The sequence below is a fragment of the Paralichthys olivaceus genome, chromosome 23 (genome assembly GCF_024713975.1).
Source record: "Paralichthys olivaceus isolate ysfri-2021 chromosome 23, ASM2471397v2, whole genome shotgun sequence".
In the NCBI taxonomy this organism is placed as follows: domain Eukaryota; kingdom Metazoa; phylum Chordata; class Actinopteri; order Pleuronectiformes; family Paralichthyidae; genus Paralichthys; species Paralichthys olivaceus.
The window spans coordinates 6,814,272-6,831,324 of NC_091115.1; the positions used below are offsets into that span (position 1 = coordinate 6,814,272).

Genomic DNA, 17,053 nt, shown 5'->3' on the forward strand with positions numbered 1-17,053 from the left:
AAGGAACTGCTAAAAGAGCTCAGGTCAAACAATGAACCTTATTAAAGCTATGACATATGCCATGATTTACCAGAGCCAGAAAAACAAAAACTAAACAACGTACTCTATGTCAGCACTGAGCACATACAGCATGACTTTATCTAGGCCAGAGAAGCCTTGATTCATATTTTCTTTCTATATGGTGAAAGGCATCGCAAAAAAACAAACTAAAGTTACAAAGTAGTAAGAGAGCGAAAGATACAGCTTGGGAGCCAAACTGATTGAATGTTGAGTCTGTCTTTCATCACCACAGCCATACACACGCACACACACATTATGTTCTCGTCTAATCACAGTTGATGGAGACGATACAAACTTCAGACCGAAGGACACCCGTGCGTTTTAGTGAATGACTCAGCAAGACTGAAATGGCAACTATCCCCAGGAGAGCTAAGTGCGAAGGCGCTTTTCAATTTGCCTGAAAACTACTGAGGAAAACACTTAACCCACACACAACACACACAACACACAACACACACACACACACACACACACACACACACACACACACACACACACACACACACAAAAATAGGGCTGGCAGCAAAGATGGACATGAGGAGCCTATTTTGGCCCCAAAGGGAAAAAGTAAATGGAAAGTTGCCCTGAAGAAAGTTGGCAAGTTGAGGTCAAAAGGATTGTTTGTGGAAATGGCATTGGTTGAGAACGCCATTGTGTTGATTTATATATACATATATAAGAACAATTTTGCTCCAACAGAAAACTAGTTTTCATCTTAGGATTCCATTCGGGTTTGTGTCTGTTATTTATTTGCTTCAAACCTCCCAGCACAATATACTCATGCTGCACAGTATCATAGACGTCTAAAGGTTGATGCATTCCTTCAAACAGGTTGCTATGTGAGCCGTGTCACATCACATTCTCCTATGATTAAAAAAACACTTTATATTTATCACTTCTTCTCCTCACTGTATGCCTTTATCTCCCCCTCTCCATTTCCCACCCTTCATTTCACTCCCTTTTTCTCTCTGCTGTCTCTTATCCCCTGCAACGCTTCAGACTCTTTCCTCTCCCTCATCTTTCTCTCTCACCCTCTTTCCCCCCTAATTCCCCCTGCCCTCTTTCTATTTTTACCACTCCATTGCTGTTATCTCTGGGTAGCACCGTTTCAATACACCTCCTCCCCTCGTTGCCATACTTTTCCTCCATCCCTCTTCTCTCTCTCTCTTACCCTTCCATTCCATTTAGACCTTTATGTTAGCGTAGGACTTTCCATCCTGTGGCGTCCAGGTAGTAAATTGAAATGGTTCTGGGGGCTCCATTGAAGCCTGATTGAATTTAAAAAGAGAAAGTGCCATAAAGAGAACTAGTGTTGAGAGGTCTGTAATACACTGAAGGGCTCCCCAAGCTATGACAGTGTTGACAGGGAGAGGGGAGGAAGTGGGGGGCACGGGAGGTGAAGAAGGGTGGCAGGGAAAGAGGTATGGAGGCGAGGAATGAGGACAAAGTGAAGGTGGAAGGAAGCAAGAACAGGAATAAAATAAAGGAAGAAAAGAGAGCAAGAGGATTGAAGGAGGGCAAAATGATTGAAAATGCATAAAAATCTCAATCGGCAGGAGAACCAGCATATTACCTGTCGCGCACAAGCAGAAAGACAGAAACAAAAAGTAACCGTCACGAGCATGCACCCTTGATAGTGACACCTCACAGAAACGCCTCAATCACGGTTTGCATGGCCTGGAGGGAGCGAGGTGACAGGTCTCATATTGGAGACGGCCAACAAAATGCAATTCCAGGAAGTCAGCTCTAGGGCTGTGTGTCTGTCATACCTACAGCTCTGATAATACTCCCACACATCACATTACATCGCTGAAATAGCCACCTCTCAGCATATAAGGCAGACACAAAATGAAGGTGGGCACACACCACATCACTACACACACACACACACACACACACACAGATAAAGACAGACACACACAGACCCTTCTGTATATGTTACTGCCATGGGAAATATGATGTTAGGGGTTAAATTATTCATTGATCCTTTCATAGCCTGTCCGAGCCTGCTTGTAGTAGTGTCATGTCTTTGTCATGTCTTAGTTCGTCAGTGTGTGTGTGTGTGTGTGTGTGTGTGTGTGTGTGTGTGTGTCCACTTGAAAGGGCTCTCAGGGAAGAGAGACAACCTTGAGTCGGCACTGACCTTTAACTTAGTGTGTTTCACTTTTAAAAAAGTGACAGGGGTGTGTGGGTGATGTGTTTTCATGCAAGTAGCCATGTTGGTAAATAGTGGATCTGTCCAAATCTCAGGATGACCACAGACAGAAGATGGAGAGGGGAGGGAAGGACGGAGGAGGAGGAGAGGATGCAAACAAATTTCCTGCGAGTGAGTTTCTCAGAACAACCAAGTGCTTTGCAGTTCAAACCAGATAACTGCCAGAGTTTTAAATTCATAACAGACATAATTTACTATAATTGAGATAAACGTCGTCAAAGTCATCAGTATAAGATGCACTTTTTCTATGTACTAAAGCGGCCGTTAATTACACAATCTACTTATGTCACAATATGTTGACGTATCATGCCGAATTCACAAAATCAATTGTTTGGTCGTGAATGTTGTGCAAAAAAAAGATCAAAAACTGGCAAAGTTGATATTTTATTATCTGGTATATAAAGGCAAAATCAAAAGCATTCAAAATCGTGAAAAAACCCAGGAGCAGACCACGAATCCAGAGACTAAACCTGTTAGTCATGTGCTTATTCATTATGGGAACTGTTGGATTTCTCTTATAAGGTCAATAACTTCATTCATTTTGTGTGAAAATGAATAAAGTTTTAGATATATTGTCCTTATCTGCCACAACTAATTTGCATTTGTCACTTCCCCACGTGCCACAGAGAGATCCATGCATCTACATAGGCCATAATATGACAACAGAGTACAATGCGTATGGTCACTTGGCTCATCACCAAATATTTCCAAGCTATTTGAAGAGTATGCATCATCTTGATCAGACACCCTGAAATATATTGTAAAGCTTGCAGTTAGCAGTGTTCTATATGTGAGAGCTTCTGTCAGGGAAAGGCAGGTTTCTTAAAGGTCAGCGCAAATCTTATTGCTTTGTTTGGAGCAAACAGGTCAAGAAAAACTTTTATCCGGTCAAAACTTCTAGTTTCAAGAGAAGCTGCTAAACTGAATAACTAACAATACACTGAAGCAAGTACCTATATATGGTGAACATCAAAAGTGCAGGCTTTCTACATAAAAAGTGACATTTATTTTGATAAAACACAGTTTTATATATGTGCCGAGGCTTTATCAGAGAATTATTTGTATAAATATATATGAATACCAGAGAGTGAATGAGGAAAATTCCTTTCAAGAAAACACATTACATGATGTTTCAACAATTACTTGTTCAGTTTTGCATCCATTTATTAAACTAATAGTTGTAGTCTGAGGTTCCAGTAATTACAGGAATATTTCATATTCTCACAAGGAGACCAGGGCCAGCAGTAAATGAGCTGGTAAGCGTAGGAGGGAGAGAGGGAAAGAGGCAAGTCAATGGAACGAGGGGAAAAGAAGAGGCAAGAAAAGAGGATTATGGATGAGGAGTCGTAATAATCAGTGCACGGCCTGCAGCTATAGAGAGAGCAGACAGACAGCGAGATAAACAAGAGAGAAATAAAATTGAGCGATGGGAGAGAAAGATGGATGCGTCCAGTGTTTAACAACAGCTGGTCCAAAGTTCTGTGGTAGATGAAGAGATGACCTGCAGTGATCATTTGTGTATGACTGTGTATTACAAAGTTATCTGAATAAAACTGGCTTGGAGAATTTGTATAGATTTTATTGCACCGACAACATTCCTTACTTTAACAACTTCGAAATACTGAAGGTTAAACATCTTTGAGACCGGTGTAGGCTGCAGTAATTACACAATGGCGACAATTGGAGACATCCGGATAACATAAATGACGACTGGGTACGGTTTATAAACGAGTAAGAGAAATGTACTAAAGCTCCTCTGATGTGTTGTCAATCACCAACCACCACCTGTTGATGTGTCCTTGTAACATAATAGCAACCAACACCTTTGTCTGTCTGATCTCCTGCTAGTTATGTGAATATAAACCCAAACAAGAACGGCACTTAGAAGCACTCAAATGCAATCAAGCCACACAAAACTGCGCACACTAATAGATGTCAGTCCTCGGTCTGATTTTTTTCGTCAAGATCCATGAATTATTACCTGGGAAACTGGTGGAACTGTCAAAAAAAAAAACTTGCAATGTTAAAGGGAGTGAAAATAATGTGCTGGATCCACACCAACATTTAATGGGTTCTTTTTTTTGGGGGGCCCTTTTCCCATCCATCCATCAAGTTCCAAATTGCTCTAACAATATTAAGAAAGTGATGAAAAACATGACTCTGCCTCTTTGTCCAGGATTCTTTTTCGGCCGATGTCCCATCATTCCACAAAGTTCTGCAGTTTTTGCCTGACCCTGCTGACACGCACACAAACAAACCCATGTACAGGGGGAGACACATAACCTCCTGGGCAGAGGCAATGATGAGGCTGCTACAAGTGACTCTAGACTGCTACTCTGTTCTGTTCCTCCAGGCAACGCCCTCTCTCCTTTCTATTATCTATATCAACATAAAGTAAAATTCAAGGTGAGCCGCACCTTCTTTATTCACACTCCAAGTATGAATGAGGCAGGTGGTGGTGTTATCTGCTCTTCCTTAGATCAACTAGACCCAGTGGACTTAGTCTTAACAATTTTTCGTTTCCACTATATTCGGCTATTTTTCAGCGTGATGAAGGCCTTTGCCAGCCTACGTCCTGGAATGCCTCTCATTACCTTCGGTGCAGTTGCCAAGGGAGCCACTGTGATTCAATTCTTCTGTTTCCCATCCCTCCAATCTCATTTACACTTGACACCTGACATTTGCATAATGGCCGCGCTCCATCTCCTATCTAGTGAAATACAGGGTGGGGGGGTGGTTATAGTATGAGTGTGTGTATATGTGCGTGGAGGCGTGCATATGTTTGGTTTGTGCTTATGACTGTGTGGTTGTGATGTGTACATGTGCCTATCTAGTGTGTGTGTGTGTGTGTGTGTGTGTGTGTGTGTGTGTGTGTGTGTGTGTGTGTGTATGTGTGTGTGTGTGTGTGTGTGTGTGTGTGTGTGGGCTCTGCAGGCAGGGGTTAAATGACTTCCTTCTTAATCTAGCTCATTAAGCCTGCAGAGAGCACCGAGTGCACTACATTGGCTGATTCGGGACAATTTGCGGAAATGCTGGCAGGAACACGTACGTGTGGATGCTAATCAGGGATGTTGTGACCCCAATCAGTCAGAGACAGATATTAGGGTGTCAGGAAAATTGAAGATGAACATGACTCTTTGTTTCTTTCCTTTTTTTAATTTAAAGCAACGAACAAGATAGTGATGGTGCACTATGAAAATGGCACTCTGTCTGAGCTGTGGAGTCCTGCATCAGACGCTGCTCTGTTCATTCATCACGAAGGGCTGGTAGAAATCTTATTCAGTACAACACTGCGTTGTGAGATGCGTTAGTTTTCCTGATCAGGAAGGAGCTGCAGCAGAATACTCTCATGTCAACAAACCAGCAAATCAGTAAAACTCACTCAACACTGTAAAGACCTGTACACATTACATATTTGTGTTTTAGATGCATTGCTGACAAACAAGCCTAAACATGAACTAAATGAACTGGTGAAAAAAAGCATTGGACAAATGCATAGCACAGCTACGCCTCAAAACACACATGCACCGAAACCTGCTCCTCATGAAACTATTCTTCTCTGCATACCTCTGCACACATTTTAGAAACAATCTCTCTTTCTCATAATATACCAATTTGTCACATGTGCTGTGTCTAGAATATTTATCATGATATCTTTATGTAGTGCCACCCACTAAAAAAAAAAAGAAAGAAAAATAATATAATCCTCCCCCACATCCCTTCTAGCCAGAGAGCTAGTGAGCTAGAGCAGAGTGAAACATTGTACTTAGCAAATTGCATTTGAAACCAGGGGGGAATAAATACTACAGATAAAGACTGCTCTAATGTGCTCAAATCCATTAGAAATCTCATATTCACACATAGCAGAAATCACATTACAAGATGCCCCTAATGTCATTTCACAGGGTTTTTCCACCAGCATTTGCTGCCAAGATGAGACACTAACATCAAACATAATGGATTTTTGCCTTTTCCTTTCACTCCCCGTCTCCCTTATGTTCTTTATTTCCATCCTAGAGTCTGCTCCGTCCTATTCTGGTCGAAATTCCCTCCAAGTCTTCATTGTTGTGGATGCGAGTTCTATTTCGGTCAGGTGTAATGAATTTAGCCAAACAGTTTCAGAGGAGAGACCACTTACAGGCAGAGAGAGGGGGCTATATGGTGGATGTGTTTACACTTTTGCAGCTCATCAGCTCTGGAGGGAAAACTCGGCAGTTTACTGTTGTTACACTTTACTGCAAAAGGGTTTCTATCTCTTGACTTCCCGAGTCTCACCTATTTCAGTGACAAACAGATGAGCAGATGGAGCAAGAAACCAAATGTACTTCCTGCCAAAGTGCAGAACTTTTAAAGGAAAGAAATGAACATGTGCAGTTTTTTTGGCTCATATCCTCCTTTCATAAACATATTAGTGTCTGTGTTTATGTTTGTTGATATCAGTATCAGCATTGGCCCCCAAAAATCCATATCAACCAGGTTCTAAGTGAAAATCAAAACCTTTGACTACAAATGATAGATAGATTTAATACAGGATAGGAGAGGAGAGGATGTACTCAGTAAGCCTGTTTGGTTTTTCCACTGGTTGCACTTTCAATGGACACACCATGACTCCAGAATGGCCGGGGATCAAACAGTCACTGATAGGGGATGAAGGCTGAAAGATCTCATTTAAAAAGAGAATGCTGTGTCTGTCTCAGAGTTCTGCTTTTTGTCTTTGTGTCACAGCTTGGGTTTGGAGTAACGTTATAACGTTATAACCACCAGAGTTAAACACCCTGAAAGAAAATCATCTCTATTGAGGCTCAAAATGTTTTAGTTTACAACAAAATTATCCTCTCAAACCACAGGAAGATGAGCCACAGGCAGAATTACCCGACAGGAACAGATCGAAGACATGAGCAGCAAATAAAGTCTTTGTTTAACAACTCTTTGTCCAAAGAGTTTTTGCATCTCCTCACATACACATATGAGACAAATGTCCATGCATAAGGATGCAAATTAGTCAGAAAGGGAAATTGACAAGACATTGTGACATAAAAACATGGATCATTACCTTAGTTAACATTTACACCTTGATGTTATCCACATATTCCCACATAAAGGACGAACACTGTCCAACTCCAATAATTAGCTGTGAAGCACCGTCTCTACGAACTGCCTGGAGTCTGTTTAGCTGCTGTTGCATGAGATGCTGCACCGAGTTGAGACCGTCTATCTTTGAGAATAATTAGCTATAGAGAAAGATGGACTAACTTATGTAACCACCAATTAGGGGATCAAAAACAATCCTTTCAGAGGGAGCTGGAGTCTTTTAATTAGGTTTAATGACTTGTTTATTGGTCGTGGGGTTTGTTTAGAGAGGTACAGGGCAGATGTGTTTAAAAAATAAACTCCCCAAACATTCCCCCTCATCTGTACACCTCCGGTACACACTGCATATTGTCGTATGCGATAATAACAGAGCGAGGGTGGATGTGTGTGTGTGTTTTAATCTGTGCAGCGTACATGTGTATGCTTATCCAGAACTTCCCTATACAATCAAGGAACCCCTCCGCCTCCACACAAACACACACCCACACACACACACATCCGGAGCCACAAGGCTACTTCAGAAGCCCAGCCCCAGACAGGGTGAGCAGATCAATCAATTACTTCTCTGCTCCAGCAATCAAACAAGGTTATTATCAGGCAGCAGCTCGCCGACCTGGAAAGGCCTGGCCAATCAAAGGCTGCTGTGATGTGGGGGCTGGCGTTCGCTCATGTGACAGTAACACAGAGTGGCAGCTCATGTTGTCAGGGGATTGAAGGATGGAAAGACGAAAGACTGACGACTGAGGCTGAATTCAAAGAGAGAAAACAGAGGGAAGTGTGAGGGACAGGAACAAGAGAATATCTATAAATCACCCATCTCCGGCACTCCGTCTTCACCTTGACAGTATTCTCAGAAGGGCAGCAGCAGATAAGAAACACGGAACACACTTCTTTGTAAATACGCTACAGCATTTCTTTTTTCAGAAATTTCATTTTGAGCGGGTTGTTAAACTATTCTGTTTTTCAATCTTTAAGTGTCTGATAACGTCCCTGAAAAACGCAGCAAATGACAGAAAAAAATGGACAAATAACCGACTGAGGGATGTGGCAGAAAGCAACACACAGTGAAAAAAATCCCATCATTGTGATTTAGTAATTCTCCCTTTTGGCAGAGGCTCCCTCTGGCATTCATTCGATGAGCATTAAGGGCATTCTGTCTTCTCACTTCGGTCCTTTCATAGCAACAGGTCTGGAGAGCCACGTTAGACTTAATTAAATTATCCTACACTCAAAAAAAATGGAGAACTTCATTTCATTAAATTATTGTTGGTAACAGTGCAGAGAGACGACACACACACAGAGCTGCAACTCTCCTGAGAATACAAATCTCGCTGAAAAAGCAGCCAATCAGAGACAATCAGGCCCTGCAGGGGGACAACATCGATGGGGACAGCATGACTGTGTGAACATCTGTGTGATTATGACCAGGTCATCTGGACAGGCTTCAAAGGCCTATCCGTGTGTGTGTGTATGTGTCTCTAAGGTAATGGTTGTCTTTGTGTCGCCACACCAGTTCTGCCTCTAATCTGACCGGGCAACAATTCCAAGTATCCACTATTTCTTTCCCCGCGTAGACCTAAAACCTCAGGGACCTTCAAAGCCGACTTCATAAGAAGTCCACTGCTGAGCGTTCAGACAAACTGGACGCCTTAAGCTCCAACTGACGACTGTCTGCTTCACATAAGTCTGCTGGACAGGTTGCCCTGGGAACCGAGTCTGATTCCATTATGGGATGGATAAACACAATCAAAGAGTTTATCCACCTTCTATAGCCAGAGAAAAGACCCCCGCATTGATGTACCTAATCTGCTGCACAATACCTGCTGTGTGTGTGTGTGTGTGTGTGTGTGTGTGTGTGTGTGTGAGTGTGTGTGTGTGTGTGTGTGTGTGTGTGTGTGTGTGTGTGTGTGTGTGTGTGTGTGTGTGTGTGTGTAGTGTTCGTGCCCGCAGTGCATGTGTCTCTGTGCATGCATGTGCTTGTAAGACAGGAGGAGATTGAAAACTCTGCACGGCAGTAGAAAGTGGCTGAAGTTGCACTTTTGGGAGGCGATAAAAGCAGCAGTGTTATTTACAACATGATGTGTGTGGCGTGTGTTGTGTCGTCCTGTGGGTAGGGCATCAGAGAGATAAAAGAATGAAGACAGGGGTGGTGCTGCAGCAGCTATGGAGACAGGTACGAGCACCTGACAGATTCACAGCATTACTCCTTCCACACACACCCTCTCCGTCTGTCTTCTGCTGCTCTCCTTTACTGTGCATATGCATTTCTGTGTCTTGACAGTCGTGTTATTTTGTTTAGGTGTGGTTACAGCTTTCCATACATGACTGCATTATTAAGTATTAAGTAGGAGTGCATACATATATGCACAAATGATTTATAATCAATATAACTATACTATTTGTTAGTAATGCCTCAAATTTGAATAAGTATGCATGTTGTTGTTTGAATATTTTACTATAAGGTTGCATGTTTTTTCACATTAAGGGTGTTTTACAAGTTACAGAACCACATAAATGTATTATATTGATTACATTTTAACCAGTGAGGGTTTAGTTTCACATTGTAATTTAAGGATCGCACCGAAGAACTTTCCTTGACATTCATTGGTTTGTATCCGGGTGTGTGTCTGCCAACGTCTTGTTGTCAAAAGTGCTTTTGTATTTGCTTTTTTGAATAAAGTGCATAGAAAAAAGTAGTCTTTCCTTTTGAATGGAGTAAATGAGGCCACTGTAATGTACACACTGGTTACACACCACTGTTCAACCTCTTTTTTCATTTTCAATTCTCTCCCTATGTACAGTACAAGGTAGATGTATGAACAGTTCACATATGTGCAAATAAATAACTTGAATTCAAAGCAAGCTAAGATGCCATCCAGCAAACAAGCCTTTCTTTTCCTCTTCATTTTCTTTCTTCCTCTTTGGTCTTATCTCTTTCTATTCTCGTTCCACCTGTCTGTTTGTTCCCATTTATTTATCATCTTTTCCTTTGTGTTTTTCTTTCACTGACTCCCATCTGCTATCCTCTCTGTTGTTGGTTTCTTTATTCTACCTACTTTATATCTCTCTCACTTTCTGACCTTTCCAGTGTAAAATCCTCTCTTCCCCTTATTCCCAACTATGCTTCCAGTTTTTAATGGGTGTGGGTGAGAAAGAGAGACAGGGAGGATGCTATTTACTAAGGAAAATCCTCCCGAACGAGTGAGAAAAGATTAGAAAAGAGAGCAAGGGCTGGCAGAGCAAAGCAGTCTGTGCATGTATGTGTGAGTAAGACTTAAGACAAGACGTCTATGCTGCATTTTAATAGCCTCTGTGCAGGAACCTCTTTGAGGTTGACTTCAGATTTATTGTTTAAGCAAAACTGTATTCTTCAGCAGTAATTATGAGGCTGCTACCTGACTAAACGGAGGTTAGGGTTCAGCCACAAATTATTTTTGCCATTTTCAGTTCTGCCGCAGAGGGAATTTATGTGTTTGAAAAAAGGTCATATGAGGGAAAACTCAGTGGGCACCTCCATTCTTGTCCTGAAATAATCTCAACAATAGCTGTTTAACATCTCAAACAAATCATCTTGTAGGGGTGAATTTGAAAAGATTTATGATCTGGTGCTTTACTTGATTGTTTGGAAATGCGGTGGTTCAACAAACTGCCGAGTGCTACATGAAAAAAAACTATGATTGCAGGATTTATATAGTAATTGCAGCTATTTTCCATATTGCAGGAAAGAGCAGATCAAAAGTGAATACTGTCGCAAAAGTTTGTCAGAGAACTTTTTCTGTTTTCAATAAAACTTGGAAATACTTTGAGATAATCATGCTATGATTGGTTAATGATTTTGTAGCTTTCGCAGTATGCTTATGACAAGACGAGAGGCAGATTCGGATATCGATATAGGAGGTAAAAGAATTCATACCAATATGAGGGGCAATAAATAACAAAAATTGGCAATGATTGCTAACATGTCATAATCAAATTTAAATGATATTTTACAGTTAAACCATAAATAAAATAACATAAAAAAAGACATAAAGAACATAGAACTGGAATTAAGTTTTTTTTCTACACAAAAGGTAAACGTAACACTTATGATATTTACTTATGACCCTTTACAGTTGCATTACCTGGTTAAAGTAACAACCACCTAATCAGGCAAGCCACTGTGTTCTCTTACTCAATTATTAGGTGTTTATAATTATGAAATAAATCATTTCAAGTCTCCATGAGTTCACAGACATTCGATATCATTTTATTGAAGTAAAACATTTTGGCACAGCAAGGTCTTCTTAAAGAATTTCAGTAGGAAATGTGAAAAATCGAAATTGAAAATCTAAGGTCCTTCTCCTTGAGTATCAACTTTAAGAATTCAACAGTGAACCTCTCGGCTAAATCACTTGAGAAACCTTAAAAAATAACAGTTAAAAAACTTTTTAAAGGTACTCCATTTCAGCTCTAACTCTTTCTTTCTCTGTGTGTGCTGCTCAGGAGGAGTTAATGAGAGTGTGAAATTAGTGCAGAGTCGTGGTGTGTCTCGTTTTTACCACGGGCTACAGCGGTGGGAGGCAGAGCCCTTCTGTCCTCTTTTGCTCTCTATCAGCTCCTTATTCTTTTCATCACTTGTCCTTCCCTCTCTTCTCGCCCTGGGCGCTCTCTGTCAGTCTCCAACACACTTACTCTATTCTCTCCCTTGAACTTTTTCACTCTGCACAGACACTTGCAAAGAGAACTAACGTCAAGCCGAAGCAAGCATCCAGGTATCTGCACATCAACATGAGTTCATTTAATAAGATAATGCTGTATGTGCACATGAGGAGCTCTGTGAAGTGTTAAATCTATTGCACAACCACCAGCCGGACATTTTCTGAAGACCATCAGGATAACTCTATGCTTCTCTTACGTTTTAGTGCACAAACACAAACATGAATTTAAGATTATGGTCCCTCTTACAGGGGACAGAGGTCCCTCTTTGACCTCTGTATTTAACCCATCCGTGTGAACGGAGCACACACGGAACACAATCCACACACACACACGGAACAGTGGGCAGCCATGAAGGCGCCCGGGAGCAATTGGGGGGTCCGGTGCCTTGCTCAAGGGCACCTCGGCAGTGCCCAGGAGGTGAACTGGCACCTCTCCAACTTCCGTCCATGCTGGACTTGAACCGGCCACCCCCCGGTGCCCAAGCCAAGTCGCTATGGACTGAGCTACTGCCTCCCACAATTAAAACATCTGTGAAGTTTTGATCAAACACTGTAAACTGTTAATATAAAACACGCCCACAGGTAATTTAAAGTTCAGACCAGAAATATATTTGAACTAGTAATTAAAAAAACTAGATAAAACCAAAATCAATGTAATTGTAATAGAAAATAGCTGAGCACAAGCCTGTTAGTGTTACGCTAAGCCCTTCAGCAAGCAATTCAATGACTTTGGGTTATTAAGGAAAAATTGCTTTATTAAAATCTGTCCAAATCTTGCCCTGATGGCAGATTTTACAGTTCATCCTTTCACCTAAAGCTCCAGCTTTATGGCAAACAAAGCAAGGGCAAATGTCTAATTATTAAGAGGATCTTGCTAAACTACTTATTACCTGAACTTTGATCCAACTAATTTGACTAATTGAGTAAAATGTCTGCTTTTGTAAACCAAAGGTTTGAGCTGACAGTTTGGGTCTTTAAAAAGGGAAAATAAAAATGCAACTTTAAGCATTCTGTGGGCACAAACTAATCTTCATCACTGTATCTAATCAAACATCTGTGTGTTGTCATAATTTGTGTGTACATTTTTGAGTAGTGACAAAACATAATTCTAAATTCAAATCAGTGCATCGTTGAGTCCAAGTGCAAGTTTGCACCAAATCTGAAGAAATTCCACAAGGCGTCACTGAGACATCGTATTCAAGAAAATGGGACTGGCGGCACTTTGGCTCTTAATAAACAGCGATTATCTAACGTGAAGTGCATGTGTAGATGTAAATGAAGCCAAACATACAAACCACTCCGACAGATGAAAATACAACAGACATCTCGAGCCATAGCCTCGCCTAGTCATCCTGAGGATGGCCAATAGGGTAGAGATTAGGGGCCAGCTGAAGCTTTTCAAAATGCCAACCTCATCTGGAGCAAGGGGTGTAAATATCACCCAAATGTCAGCAGGAGACCCCACAAGTCAAACTAAATTGGCTGCTACATGCACAAACACTCCCCTATGTCTGCCTCATATTTATGTGTGCATGTTTAAACACATACACTCTACACCCTGACACCTCTGATTGCAGTATAACATAGAGAAAGTGCATTAATCACAATATAAAGTATGAAAGAGGTAGACTCATACATATAACTCTAGTAACAACATTCGAAGAGTCAAACCCACACTAGTCCCCTTTTGTTGCATTTATACAGGGTCAGGTTGAGGTGGCAGCAGGAGAACCAAGGTTGTCCAGATGTCCTGCTCCCCGGCCACCTCCTCCAGCTCTTCCTGGGGGAGCCCGAGGCTTTCCAAGACCAGGTGGGATACATTATCCCTCCAGCACATTCTGGATCAGAGATAAGCAATTCTGTTCACTCTCTTTGGCTGCTATTAGACATTCTGCCCAGCACAGAACTGTGTGTAAGCAGACCATCTGTGTGTGTAAAGTGCAGAGTGTACGCACATTATGCACCCGCCAATGGCATATTACTACCTGACCAGGTTTTTATTGGTGAAAAGTTCAATCGCTTTCACCTGCCTCAAGATAGTATTCGGCTAAAAACACACAAACCGTGGGTTAGAGTCCTGCACTGGGTCCTGCAGTTAATGGGTAAAAATATATATATATTCATATAAATTCAGGGGTATGGGTAAACATGACCAAAGCGCAATAGGGCAGTGGATGAGAGCTAGAGTTTGTTTTTCTGGATAAATCAGAAATTACAATTTTAACATCTAGATCAGCTTGAAATGAGGCCTAGTCAGCCACAAGGATACGTTTTATAATAAAAGTCCATGAAACCACCTTCAAGGACTTAAGTTCCGATCAGATAACTGTCACTACAACAAACTAACTAAAACATCAAAATGTGTTCAGTGGCTTTGCAAAAAGTGCCAGAAATGGTTAGCTTTTGAAGGTATCACATTGATGGCTGCTGGAGCACAGGTGCTGCCACAATTGACAGGTTTTTTTTTCTTTCAAGAACACAACTCAAACACCAAAAGTGAGGTTGGCAGGTTGTGTTGCAGGACATATGTTAACAGGTCTGGGCAGGTCCGGATTTGACTTGGAGATGATTGTAGGTGACGGGTCAAGTCCAGTGCAGAGCTTTGCAAAAATAGACCTGTGCAGGACTCTGCTGTATATAGTTTTATAGACTGGTTGATAAGAAAAGCTAAATAAATAAATCCAGCCCATTTACACGGATGCTCAAATGGGCACAAGTTCATATAAAGAATGTGGGCTAGTGAAACTAGCAAAGACACTTTTCATTGGCTGTAAGACAGACATTTGTTACATGGTTTCAATAAGGACGTTAGCAATCCTGGACACTAATATCATAAAGCTCAAATATAACCAGGTTCATTTAAATGTGGATTAAGAAAGAGGTGGGCTTCTTAATTGGAAGCACCATCATCTGAACTACGCAAAGAGTGCCTAATATGACATAAGATCAAATAGTGATGACTTGATGTTGCAGGCCCCCGAGCACAAAAACACAATGTTAACTTCACTTCGATATAGGAGGAGAAATAAAAATTTACCACGACATTACAAAACATTTGCAAACAAACATTAGGACCCTGTTGTCTCATATGCCGACACATTGCCACACACACACACACCAGTGATTTCCTGTGCCGCAAACCCCCAACTGCTTTTGTCATTAAAGCTGCCATGAGTTGCATGGCTGGCTGCAGGAGGTGTAGTGATCCATCAGCAGAGTGCCAGAGCTTTGCCATTAGAAAACCATCTGCAAGCAACAGCGCTCCATTGGCACTAGAAGTCTTGAGAGGGCAGGTTGGAGGGAGGGAGGAGAGAGCCCTGTGTGCAAGGCAGTTTGGTGTGATTGATATGAACCATTACAGACAACATAGCAGAGGTAGGCACAGAGCTAGTCACCGTTTTATATTTGGTCATTTGTTCAGACAAAAGTTTGGCCCGGCCCACGGTTAGCACAGGCTGAACATCAACATGTGCGTCACCGAGAGAACGACAGCATGTTGGAGAGGGACAGAGAGAGACTGAGAGAATGGCCAAAACATTAGCGAAGGGACATAAACACACAGTCTCCCGTCTGCAAAAGGAAGCCAGTAAAACATGCATTAACACATGCATGCACACACACACAAACTACACAGTGCTTACTCTCTGAAACCAGTCATTTGCTTACAAAGAGCATCAATCTATCAAACAAAAGGTGAGATGACACATGACAATACAGCTTAGATTAGCAGGGACGTGAGGGTGAGCAAAACTGCATGTGACAGATGAAGAGCAATCTAGCTTGAGAGCAAACTAACTTAATCGACTGTGATTCCATATTGTTTAGTCGCCCATAACGTTTAGTGGAAGTAAACTAAGCCGAAATCTAAACGACCATCTGTTTTGCTCTGTGTTGATGTTTGTTGGCTTTTTTATTTTTTTAAACATTTTTATTTGTATTTGTTTAAAAAGTTGTTGATGTTGTAATTTATCAAAGTCATAATACAAGTGTTACCTAGAGATGTTCTGATACCGGTTCCAATAACTGGTCTTTGTGTATCAGCCGATACCGAGTGCAGAAAAATAACTTATATAACGTATTTTAACAGCTGTAGCTACAAATGGAAGTGATCATGGCTATCACTGTTGTATGGCCTGGCTCAGACTAAACCCTTTAAAGACCAAATACATACAGAAGATGGATACCATAGAACGTGGTTTACCATCTAGTTTGATAGTCATAACTGAAAAAGAACACAAATAAAATAATTTAAATCTAGGCATGCACAACAATTGACAGTTTCATCAGTATAGGAGGCATTTCCGATGCAGGTATCGGTATCAGAACATCCTTTCTATAACCCAGATGTTTTATGTGCAGCTACAGCTCCATTGGCTGAGTGCTTGTGTTCCTTCTACAGTCATCACAGCTGTTAACCAGCCAAACTTATGTAATTTTAAGCGATAAACAAAGTGTTTGCCAGAAGGGAATTCTAATCCTATGCATTGAAATATTCACCATCATGTTAAAAAGTGTATGCTGAGGTCCATAGTGTGGAAATGGGAAAACTCTCTGTTTAATGGATCCTGGAAGGCAATGTATCACTGGAGAGAGGCCAATTCAATTAAAGTGCTTCAGTATTAGATTTACACTACTCTACTGGGACTACTGCGCTGTATAGAAAACTACCATACAGAACATTAACAAAGACAACCTTTCAGAATACTCAAATTTAATGGGAAATAAAAGCACGGGTGGTAGTCAATCCCAATTCCTGGATGGTATCAGGAAAACATTTTTGAACCGAGAGTACAGTATATTACATCATGTTTGATTTATAGTATCCCACTAAAAATTAAAAAGTTTGAAATCGATGGATAGTCACTAAGAGGCTCTTTAATATGATTAGTTTACATTACTGGCATTGAGTCATGTCCCTGGCTTTATAAGTCTTGTGGCCTGGCTTACCCTGTCGGACAGACCACTAAGACACTGGAGACCCTTTAACGCA

General features: G+C 41.2%; 1 protein-coding gene across 2 annotated transcripts in view; it reads right to left on the minus strand.

The window, feature by feature from the left end:
* The window catches only part of exoc4 (exocyst complex component 4), a 107,178-nt gene that overhangs the window by 47,936 nt on the left and 42,189 nt on the right, over positions 1-17,053 (minus strand). The gene's annotated exons all lie outside the window — the stretch shown is intronic.